This window comes from Tursiops truncatus, chromosome 4 (assembly GCF_011762595.2).
Source record: "Tursiops truncatus isolate mTurTru1 chromosome 4, mTurTru1.mat.Y, whole genome shotgun sequence".
In the NCBI taxonomy this organism is placed as follows: Eukaryota; Metazoa; Chordata; class Mammalia; order Artiodactyla; family Delphinidae; genus Tursiops; species Tursiops truncatus.
This window is the reverse complement of record NC_047037.1, coordinates 29,461,030-29,473,410: the sequence shown is the minus strand read 5'-3', so window position 1 is coordinate 29,473,410 and position 12,381 is coordinate 29,461,030.

The window sequence follows — 12,381 nt, the reverse complement described above, 5'->3', positions numbered from 1 at the left end:
CGGCTCACATCGCGGCAGAGAGCAGACGGAACTGGGAATGGTTATCGGCCAAGAGCTGCAGGCGAACGGCTAATCCAGTTCTGGAAGGGGGCACTGGTAGTTAAGCCCTTTAATGGCCTTAGTCCTATGATAATTAGTCCTGGCCTGGAGCTAGCGAACGGCGAGCCCCTCTAACCTGAAACGGAGCCTCATCCACTGCTTCGCGCTAATCCCTTGCACAATGAAAGCCGAACTAATTCACTGGGTAAACACCCTCTCCAGTTACTTACAAGCTGTCTTATTTCAGCCCCAAACCAAATAGAAAGGCGGCCAGTGACTGGAGAGAAAATCAAATATTTAAGAACTCATTTTGCCTGAAACCCCCCAGGGATGCTTGCCTATCGCGTTTGGGATCGCTTTATGCTGCTTCTTTTACAACAGGCGGCTACTTTGCAGTGGAAACAACCGCTACTCCGGAGGGATTTCCTGAGCATCGTTTTTTTTCTGGTCTCTCGCTAGTTGAACCAAATCACAGCCTGTGAGCTTGGGACCAGGCACATAGTGGGTGCTTAATAAAGACCGATTTCTGCCTTTAGCTCAGAACGTGGTTCATTCGTCTAGACCAGTGCTCATCCAGTGCACATCAGAATCACCGGCAAGATTACTAAAACTCAAATTGCGGAACGCTACATCCACAATTTGATTCAGTAGATGAGGCCAGATAATTTAAATTTCTAACAAGTTCCCCAGAGAACCATTAGCCTAGAACTGGGGTCCATAAATTTTTGTGTAAAGGGCCAGACTGTAAATATTTTAGGCTTTGTGGGTCATAAGATTTGTCCCAACTACTCCATCTGCTATTGTAGTGCAGCAGCAGCTACAGACAATATTTAAGTGGATGAGCATGGCACTGAAATGGGAATAGCATGTAATTTTCACACGTTGTGGAATATTCTAATTTAGATTTTCTGGCAAACTTTAAACATGTTAATCCATCCTTAGCTTGCAGGCCATGCAAAAACAGGTGGCAGGCCAGATTAGGCTCTTGGAACACTGTTTGCTGACCCATGTCTTAGAATGATTATGGTTACTATCTAGTAAGTGATCATGGCAGAGACAATGGCTCAGAGCCTGAAAACAGAAGAGATGGTGGTATGGATTAAATTGTGGCCTCTCCACCCTCCCTCCCCTCCCCCCTCCCCCCAGTTCATATATTGAAGCCCTAAATGTGACTGTATTTGGAGATAGGGCTTTTAGGAGATAATTAAGGTTGCATGCCTATATAAGGGTGGAGTCCTACTCTGATAGGATTGGTGACTTTACATGAGGAGAAAGAGGCTGAGGAAAGGCCATGTGGGCACACAGTGAAAAAACAGCCATCTGCAAGCCAGGAAGAGGGTTCTCATCAGAACCTGACAATGATGTCACCTTGATCTCAGACTTCCAGAAAATAAATTTCTATTATTTAGGCCACCCATTCTATGTTATTTTATTATGGCAGTGTGAGCAAATATAGATGGAAATAATTTCATTTTTGAAAAAAAAGCTTCTATGCTTGTAAACCTGATTTCTCATTCTTCACAAGCATTTGAGAGCAGTCTTCTGTATGCCAGGCGCTATTCTAGGCACTGAACATATAGAGGGGAAGAAAAACCAGATCTGCCCCCACTTTCCTGAATTCTATGGGTGGGAGAGTGGGTGCTGGCTCTGCACAGAGCTCAGAGACTATGATTTGCACATTTTCAGGCCAGGCAGCAGTTTTTCTGAGGACACAGAGTTTCCTGAATTAATCAGCAAACTACATTTATAAAACACACACCACGCACACAACCCAATTCTAAGCCCAGTGGTGGGAGATTAAGAAAAACAGAGAAGATTTGTTCCTGGGCATGAATACTAGCAATGGTCTTTTCTCAGTGCCAAGCACCTTGCCTTTAAGAAATAGGAGCAGCAACATCCTAAACTTTCAGTAGAGGGTGACATTATTATAGGAAAGAAGATTCTTTGTTCAGGATGCCAAGTTGAAGGCTACATACATCTCACTTATCCTTTAGAGTAGGATATGAGAATTGTTCTTTGAAAAGTGAGAAGATTCCAAATATCTATATTCTTGTGCTTGAGGCAGCAGGGACTTCCTAAACGCTGACCACGTTTATTCTGTCTTAATCTGGAAAATCAGAAGAGCAGCATTGGAACATTAATCAGATATTTTTCTTTCACACATTTAGCAAAAGGGAAAGAAGTGTTTGGTAACCACCATCAGCAACAAAAGTCATTATCTTTCAAGAACAAGCTATTTGCACAAAAAGAATCAATTCTTTCCAAAGATGTTTTCTATGGTGGCTTTTGCAGATCTTGGGGATTAAATTGCAATTGTTAAGCTTCTTATGGACCTGCTCTTGATCTGATTTGGGGCTCCTTGAGGTTAGGGACAAAATGTATCATCTCCTGGACAGAGATGTGGTCTCCCGTGGATAGTCACACATCAATCAATATTTACTAAGCTCCACTGGTCAGATTCTTACCTGCATCCTAGATGTAGACTGCCTGGAGGGCAGACCTCTACCCTCCAGCGGTTTATAGTCTAATGCTTGAGACAGGCAGGCAGGCAGACAAACATGGGTGGGTGTCATTGGCATAGCATCAACCTGGAATTGATACATATTCATCACAGAATACAGAGAACCATAGAACGGACATCGGTTTTTAAGTTACGCCAAACTTGTTTTGAATCCTGTCTACTTCCTAGCTTGTGAGCTGGTGGTGCAAATTATCTAAATTCCCTGAGTCTCAGTTCCCTCATCTGTCAGCTGGAAGAGCACAGTCCAAGGTCACAGGGTCGTTATAACAATTAAATGATAAACTCTAACCAGTGTGTCTAGCACACTGCCTGGAACTTTCTGGAAGCCCAATAAATGTTTGTTCTGTCTTTTTTCAAATAAGTGCCAATGCTATTTGTATTAATTGCTTATTTTACCTGAGCTCTATGTGATTGCCCTCAAGTGTTCAGAAATGTAAGTTTATTGCAGGCAATGGATTGGGGAATTGGGTTATTTCTGGTAGGACTCCCAAGAGCTTGGTATTATGCTCAGTCTTTGCTTTACTTTTCAGACAGCTGTGCTTCAGGGTGTGTGCCTATATGAGTCTGGGGAGGAGCTAAGTCAGGAGGTGGCAGGTCTCCCCTGTCAAGAGAAACTGGATCCGGGAGCCAAAGTGTCAGGAGGTCTGCAGTGACCTCCACCACTCAATCCTCTGATACCAGTAGGGCATTTGATGGGTGTGGGTGGCCCTGGGTCCACTGGACAGGGCTGATGGGGTGGAACAGGGGAGCAGTCCTATCAGGAGGGAGTTAGAAACGGCAATGTCACGTAATGACAGTAGGGGCTCAGGTGCCAGAGGGCCAGGCAGTACTACAGGTGCCATCATGGGTGTGTCAAGGCCATTGACAATAGTAGGGACCAGGACAGAGGAGAGTAGACAGGCTGATGGCCTGCAGCTGCTTCCAGCCAGCCTTTACCGTGCCACCAGTGACTGCCTCTGAGGTCCATGGCTTTTGCCTTTGCACCATCAGCTTTCCCACGCCCACCTGACGCTAGGACGTCCACTGCCAGCTGCATTCATTCTGGGCCCCTGAATTCGATTTCCAGTTTACCTAATCTGCCTTTGTTCTGAGACTGCGTTCACTTCACGATTTGACTTTTCTTAATTTTTGTTTCTGATTTGGGTTACCTGTTTTGAAACTCTACTCTGTTTAAACTCCTTCCTAAATCCATGAGGCCGGGGTCTTGAGCCCTGGGGGCTTGGGCTGGGCTGGGGTTACTGGGCCTGGCTATGGACATGGAGTCAATGGTAATCTGACAGACTGTGTCTGGGGGGAAATTGAAAATGAAAACAGCACAGAATCCACCCACAGGAAGGGGCTAATCTAGAGGGAGGGGGCAGGCAGGAGGTATTTTTATGGTAGCCCTCAACCCTGGGAGAGGAAGAGCTGTGATAGGCACCGAGCTTGTGGACACACCTACAGTCCCCTGTTCTCTGACTAGTAAACTGCCAGAATGGGTTTAAACAGGAAAGAACCACCATTCCACTTCTGGGCCCTCTACTAAGCTATGGGACCCTGCATTCTTGGGGCTGGTTCTGGGACTGCGATGCTTTTCCTGTAGCTAGAGCTGAGCCCCAGATTGAGCGGATGCTGTCAAAGGAATCTGCCCTCTTTCTTTGGGGATTTCTGACCCCTTACCTCCAAAAGGTACATGATTGGGTGGCAACCGAGGAGACTCTCCTCGTTCACCAGGATCATGGGGTTCCAATCTCAGGGCCTACTGTTTGACTTTGCACATTTGAACACTGGAACACACTGAACATTTGTTGAAGAAATGGCCTATCAAGCTATAAGGAGCTGTCCTTCTGGTCATGAGTTTTTACCTTCGTGTCACAACTCTGAAGTTGTTTCAGGGCTACTTTCCTCAGAAAGGCAGTTGAAGGAGGTGGTGGAGGCTTTTCTAAAATGCCTGATTTTCTGCATCCACAACTATGAATTAGATTACATCATCCTTAAGTTAGAGGGGTAGGAAAAATTGTAGGGTTCGTTACTGTTAATCCTTACTGGATGCCTTCAGGGTCGAAAGAGAACACTGGGGCCACGCCAGGTGGATCTTAGCAATAACCAGGGAAACCTGAAGATTGTGGTCACCAATAGACACAGGACTGTCACCACTGCCTTTGGAATCTGTACTCCTCATAATGCAATAGTTCAGATGAGCAGGCAAGCTAAGATGACACTTCTAGATCATGGCTACATTGGTGAGATTTTTCCTGTGTCCCCAGATTCCACTGGAGACCAAGGGAGGCAGGGTCAGTGTCAAGGGGAGGGCGTGGGGTTGGTGAACGTACTTCCTCTGCACGTCCCTGTAGCTTGGTCTCTAACTTCTGCTGATGCCTAGTTTTAGATGCATGACTCATGACCTCCCAGCATCTCAGTTTCCTCCTCTGTGAGGGAGATGGAGCTAATGACACTGACCTGTGTTTTAGGATTGCGCTGAGGATTGAGTAAGATAATGGATGGAAAGGAGTCTTGTAAAGTACTACACACATGCAAGGTATTATATTTAAGTAAGAACTTAATAAGTAATTTTACATGAAGATAACAATGCTATTTGATACTTAAGTTTTCTTCGCATTTTCCAGATTTCTGTGTTAGACAAGTTAATCCTCAATTCTATGTTATCTACTTTGTCAGCCAAAAGAGAGAATCTTGGTCTCCTCAGGAAATTTAGTGAACAATGAAACAGATATAAAGGCACAATTTGGATATTTCAAGTTCAAAGACTTGTCTAAAGCATTAACTTCTTATAGAGAGCTTAAGTCAGGAGTAATCATACAAAATCTCAGATGCGGTGGAGACTTTTTTTTCAGTTTATAGTGTAGGGATGATGGGCTTGGGGAAAAGAGAACTTCTGTTACAGAATTACTGATAGACATGCAAAGTCATGATTATATACAATGTTTCTCCTCTGAGCGTTTTTCATCACACATTAATATCTGTCCATTTATCAGTTTCTGAGGTCATTAAGGGTTCTCACCTAATATTCTTCTGAGTAGGTACCAGAGGCCCATCAGATCAGAACAGACCTCTTCCTACGAGCCCAACAGGCTTTTTCCTAATGAGGATGGTTCAGAACACTCCAAACCAAGTGTTGGAGGATCTGTGGTCAGCTCTTGGCTGTGATTTGAAAACACTCACTTATCACCTCAGGAATCAAGACATGGAGCTCCATTACTCTAGTGCTGAAGCTTCTGGGTGTCCATGAATACCACCACATGCATACCAGGAGTGGAAAGAACCATAGGCTTGGTGGGCATAGCCTCACTTGAGGGCTGGCCTGACACTTTATAAGGGGGTGACCCGAGGCAGAGCTCTTAATTCCTCTGGGAGTCCGGGCAAGCCCTCTGTAAAGTGGGAATAAAAACTGTTCCACTTTCTTCACAAGGGCTTTGTGGACAGAGCTTTTAAAATTATAATATACAAAGGAATTGTTGGCACCAATTCCAGCTCAGTAGGGACCCCGCTTTGCCCTCACTGGGACCAGTGCCTGTAATACTATTATTATACTATTATTTTTCACATTATTAAGATGATCTCTAAACACTAGGAAGTCTCTGACACTAAAGGAAGATGAAGGAAGGGATTTCACCTTCACTATTTTACAGGGTAGTTGGGATGGTTACAATGAAATATCAGTTATGAACAGTTTGTCAACTGTAGGACCATGTACACACCAGAATTCAGAGACAAGGGCCCTTAATTAACAGGACTTTCCAGGCACTTGGTGGTACCAGGATATGCACAGCTGGCTCTAAGTGGCTACAGCCAAGAATGGCCCAGATCAGCAGCTATTGTCCGATTTCAGGAAATCATCAAACCCCCAACCTTCAGAGCCTGCTTCTCCATCAGAAGTGACTCACCAGGCTTCTGAGGGTCAGGTCCTAGAGACATCTTAGACATATCACGATGGGGCAGATAGTCAGAAAAAGTCCCTCAGTAAGTAATATAAAAGAAGTTGAATAGAGTGTGGCTTTAGAGGAATCTAAAGGCAGGTAGCAGTGGCTACCCATGCCAGGACAGATATCTCGTGTTCCTCGTGGGCCAGTGGGAAGGCGTGGTATTTAGAGTCTAGAGACAGGCAGTGAGGAGGAATGCAGACATACATGTTCTAATGCCTGAGAGCTCCCATCTCAGGGGCTGGGTATGACTGGGTTGGGGCAGGGGGCAGGCACTGGGAAGGAAGCTCAGACAAAGACACAGGCACCATGGAACGAGATTAGGGCTCTTGGGTGAGGTGAGAGTTCCGACACAGAAAGTAAAGTTAGCGTTGCAGTCCTGGAACCTGGATTTCAGTCTAGAATGTAAACAGCAGCGAATCCCACAAGATGTGACATCTGGGAGACTGCTGGAGCCTGATAGGTACAGAGCAAAGGTAGTCCTGAGCCTTGGGTGGAAACAATTGAAAGAGAGCTGGGAGGATAATTTGCCTAAAGGTGGGCTTTCAAGCCTCAACTGTTTCTGGAGAAATGGTCACACAGGATGAATCTAGGCTGGTGTAGCAGGGGCAGGCCCTACGGTGGCTAGAAGGTCAGTGTCAGGAAAACAATCAGAGTGAGGCTGGACAGGCTTGGTTAAGTTAAACGTGTCATGGAGGGGCAAAAAGGGTCCCCACTGGAACTGATTGATGCCAAGAACTCAAGGGGTCTGAGGTGTTTATTTCTGTCATGGACCTCTGGCCTTGCCCTTAGGGGAACCCTCCTCTAGGGACCTTAGGGACCTTAGGCCTGGGGTAGCCAAAGGTGCTCTGCATCTCCTGGAAGAGATGGTCCTCCAAATCCAGCCAGGAGCCTTTAGTTTCCAGATCTCATGTTCTAGACTAGTTCATCTGGGCCAGGATCTCTGTCTTATGGCCAATGGCTAGTTATTCCTAATATCCACTCTCCCTTTCTAACTTACTAGCAAACTCTGATTTTATTGGGGCTGATGGTGTGCCCGGCTTAAAAACAAAACACATTTCCTAGTTCCTTAATGGATAGGAGTAGCCATATGATGTTCTGGTAAATGAGGTATAATCTTGCTGAGGCAAGATTCCCTGAGCACTGGAAGTTGAGAAGTATTGTGCGTCTAGAAAAGTGACTTAAAAGGGAGGCTGACTGGTTGGTCATGTACCTTTTTACATATCCCTCTTTACCCCTTAACTTTTTCCTTCCCGATTCTCCTTTTCCCTTTACTACTTCTCCTTCTTCCTTCTTTTTGCTTCCTACCTGGAACTCTGATGTAACTGCCAGAGCCACAGTAATTATTTTGCAACCATGAGGCAACCCTGAGGCTAGAAACCATGCTCTGAGGTTTGCAGAGCATCAGCAACGGTCCTAGATGTCAACCTCCAGACTTCACATAAAAGACTAAATTCTTATCTCATTAAAGTCACTGTAGTTGGGCATCTGTACGTGGCAGCTTAATCTTATCCTGATTAAGGTATGTATCTTCTAACTGGGCCCTTTAGGTTGGGGTGGGAGGCTGGATGGAGGGAGGAATTGTTTCCTTCACTTTTGGAGATCCGTTGTATTTGGTTCCCATGGATGGATGACATGGTTTTCAGTGAGGACTTCCTTGACTCAGTTGTACTTTCCAGCAGAGGGACTGGGAAGAGGCAAGCATTTGGGAGAAAACAATGTCTGGAGGACCAGACAACCAGCCTAGAACAAGCAGAAGCAGACACTGCCTTGGCATCTCCATCCAGAACTCACCACCTGCCTGCTGCCTGTCCCTCGGTTTGCCCAGAGAAGTCTGCTGCTCCGAGATCCCATTGCACCTGATGAACTTTCACACTCGCAAGGAATTCTGACAAAATCCTTTTCTCCAAGGCTCCAAAGTCTGTGTTCCATAGTCTTTTGATATTAATTATGTATTGGGGCGGGCGGGGGGGGGGGAGTTGTGGGGAACTGGCTGATTTGTTTAAATTAAAAACCCCTAGCCTGGAAAGTGTGTGCCTCTGAGGGCCTGATATTTCCTGATCACATCCTGAGATCTGGGTCTTCCCAACTTTTGAAAATTTAGTTCTCAGGATCCTAATCCTGTCCTGCTAGTTCTCTGGCAGGAAAGGTCCTGCTTTGTGGGGTTGAGGCATGAGGGGAGGAAACAGAGTAGAGCTGCTACAAGTTAAAAACTTTCCTCAGGGCTTCCCTGGTGGCGCAGTGGTTGAGAGTCCGCCTGCCGATGCAGGGGACGCGGGTTCGTGCCCCGGTCCGGGAAGATCCCACATGCCGCGGACCGGCTGGGCCCATGAGCCATGGCCGCTGAGCCTGCGCGTCCGGAGCCTGTGCTCCGCAATGGGAGAGGCCACAGCAGTGAGAGGCCCACGTACCGCAAAAAAAAAAAAAAAAAAAAAGCTTTCCTCAAACTTTCTGCAAGCGTTAGGTGACACTTGAAGAACGCCATTCGTCCTCCCCTTTTACTCCTGAATTCACCATATATAATGTATATTTGCTATATATTATGTTTTTCTGTGCAGGCTTTTATGTATCGCCTTTAAGCTGCCCCAGAACCACTTCTGGTCCTCCTATGTCTTCGAATTTTCTTCCTCCCCTTCCCCACCTTGATCTCCTGGGCCCCCCGCTTCTGCCGAAGGCCCATTAAAAAAATAATTTCCCACCCTGCCCCCACCAGCACCACACACCTGGTGATAAATAATATGATCATTGCCTAACAGGCACTCGGAAGAGCCCTGTGATAAATAAAGAGACTTCTCATCTCTCCACAGACTCAGCAGCGAGGCCTGGCAGAGGAGAGTTCGCTATTAAAGAACTCACATAGCCACAGGCAAATTCTCTCACCGCATCTCCTTGTGGAGACCTTTTCTTAAAAGCTGAGATTGCTCTAATGGTTCAAGGTGCTATTGAGCTCTAACTGGGGACAATTACAAGACTCCTGTCGCAGCATCTGCGGTGATGCTTGTGTCTGATAAGGTTACTGGAGAAGAATGCAGAGGAGGGAAACTGATAATGGGTTACTGAAAGCATGGGCTGAGGCCTCTTGCCCAGAGCCTGAAGACAGAAGCCGCGGCTGCTGCTGGAAGCCTTCCCCGGCACCCCGCCCCCAAATTCTTTTCCATTTTTATTGCATTAAAAAAACCACTCTCTAAACATGCACTTCAGAAATGATTTTTTTCCCTAGCTCCAAGCTAGTAATACTCCTCACCAACTGATTTTATATCATGAGAGGTTTTGAGAATAATTCTGCTTTTCTCATTCAGGCGTTTTTTTTTTTTTTTTTTCTGTTTTGTATTGAGAAAACCAGAGAAGGAACAATTGTATTTTCTCCCTTCCCTTTCTCCGGTTGTGTGGCTGGTCCATACAATTTTATACCTTGCCTTATTCTTTGCATATTCTTTACAAAAACCCAAAACAAAAATGTACAGCCATTCTTTTACAGTATTTTTTTCTTTTTCTGTTTTCATTTTCCTGCCTGTTGTCTGTTGTCTTTGGGATCTCTCTCTCAATATCCCCCCACCTCCCCCCCCCCTCTCCGCCTATCTCTCAGCTATGATTTGATGAAAGCAAATTTCCAGGGTTCACTAAATTTAGAAATTCAGGCCATTTCAGCAAACACAATTTAGAAAGACAAAAGATGTGAATTCAGTCCAAAGGCAAGTTATCTTAAAGTAACCTGGAGATAAGAGGGAGCAGAGGTAGGGGAGGGATTTCATTAGCTTGCCTTTCTCAGTGTGGCCAGAAGCCTAGGTTTCCTGTCTGGTCAAGGCAGGACCAGAACAGGTGCCATGGAACAGCCTGGGGTCTGGGACAATACAGTCGGAATTTCCCCATCGTTTTTCTCTCTCACTTTTGGATTCTAGGAGAAGTGGTGTAGGTTAAGGCCTAAGAGCTCTGACTGTGAACCAGAGAACAAGTCCCTTCAAAGTGTGTGCGGGGGCAGGGGGGAGAGGGCAGGGGGAGGAAGGCGACATCTGTCAACCCAGGCTGTGTTTTGGTCATACTCTTCTCTCATTGTTTGAAGCCATTTCTATGGGCGAATCAAGCAAACAAGTATACTTGCTCAGACCCAGAAGATGTACAAGAACTGGTTGCTAATCTCCCAGAATGTAAGCTTGGGCCAAAATTAACACAGGTGAATCAATAATAGATTAATAACACAAAAAAATGTAATAGGTTCTGGGCCGTGTAGTGAGATATACCAGGTGCTGTTGGAAAGTACAAACACTCCCTCCTGAGTTGCACAAAGGTCCGGCAGGATTTTCAAACCCTCCATTCCAGTGTGGCCAGTAGGTAATGGCCAAGAAGCCACCTAGGATGGGAGATTTCTAGTCGCAGAAAAGAGCCACAGGATTCCAAGAAGAGCCTTAGCCATTATTACAGTGCGTGCTGTCCTGTCATGTACAGCCTCACTTGAAAGGAAAATATGGAACTAGAGCGTAAGAATAAAATTCCTATAGTTTAAATTCAGGGGTTTGGGGCAACAGGAAAGGAATCTCAGGTGAATTTGGCAAAGAAATCTATTCATTTTAGAACAATTGGCCCATCAGGCAGTGGACCTGAGGCCTGGACCAGCTCCATAATCTGTGGGGCCCTGTGAAAAATGAAGATGTGGAGTCCCTTGTCCAGAAATGATTAAGGATCTCAACTGGCAACAGCAGACCATTAAACCAAGCCTGGGGTCCCCTGGTAAGGGTGGGGCCTGTGCTACCACACGGGTCACACCCCCTTGAAGTTGGCCCTGCTGGGCACCCTCACGGAGGTGGTGAGGATGGTGACTACTGGGCCAGCAGAATGAGGACAGTCCAGAGAGGTCATGTTGCTTACTTTGTGCAATGAACTCAGTCTAGCATCCAGTTGACTGGGTTCCATACACAGGGTGAGTATAAGCTTGAAATTTTCTAGATGATTATAATTCAAAGAATTCTTCAGTATTATTGCCCATTGTCTGACTATATTTCACAGTTTATCTTCTGTTGTTTTGTTGCTCAGAAAACACAGTCATCAAATATATAAAAAATGTTCATAAATTCTGGGTCCTTTTACTTCGATACAAAAAGCATGTATTGGATTGATATTCTATGTTGTACGAGAAGATGACAGCGGTGCTGAGGACATTGCCCTGGCCTTCGAGGAGTGACGAAGCTCATCCACTGATCAAAGCAAACCCAGAAGTCCCTCTCCATAGGCATACTTTATCAGTCATCAGAAGGTACAACTTGGTATATCTGGACACAACAAATGGACTTCCTTAACAATAGTCCGTGGATCAGACCTGTGACATTTTCAGGCTTAGCATTCAGGAGTTTGGTAATTTGACAGGGACTGAAAGGTGCCTAAGATATTCTAGTTAAAACCCTTTCCTGAAGCACACAGTTGATACAGGGCAGCAGGCTGGGGTGGAGGAGCCAGTCACTTGCTCACATCTGCCTTTCGCTGGGGCTTTGGATCACTTCCTTTATCATTACCTATGTAGTTCGTGGGACTAATTCTATGGTGCAGCAGTATTTACAAGGTGGGGATTCACAAGGGACTGAGAATTTATTCTTCTAAAATACTCAGGGATGAATGTGAGTCAAACTTCTTACTTATTCAGACTGGTAATCTCCTAATTAGTCTGACACAGAGAGGTTTTGCTGAACTTCTTCTGTGTCTATATTTTTATGCCTTGGCTCCCCATCTCTCCCGTTGGTTTATATTTTCCCACTGTTGCTTACACTCCTAAGGAGTCTGAACTCTTCCAAACTAGCCCCGTGTCTCTGGCCATTCTCACACCAGTGACAGGGACTCAGTTTTCCCATGTGCCAAAGGAAATACACAAATCAGCATGTTTAAAATAACAGAATGTATTAGCACAGTTTGTGT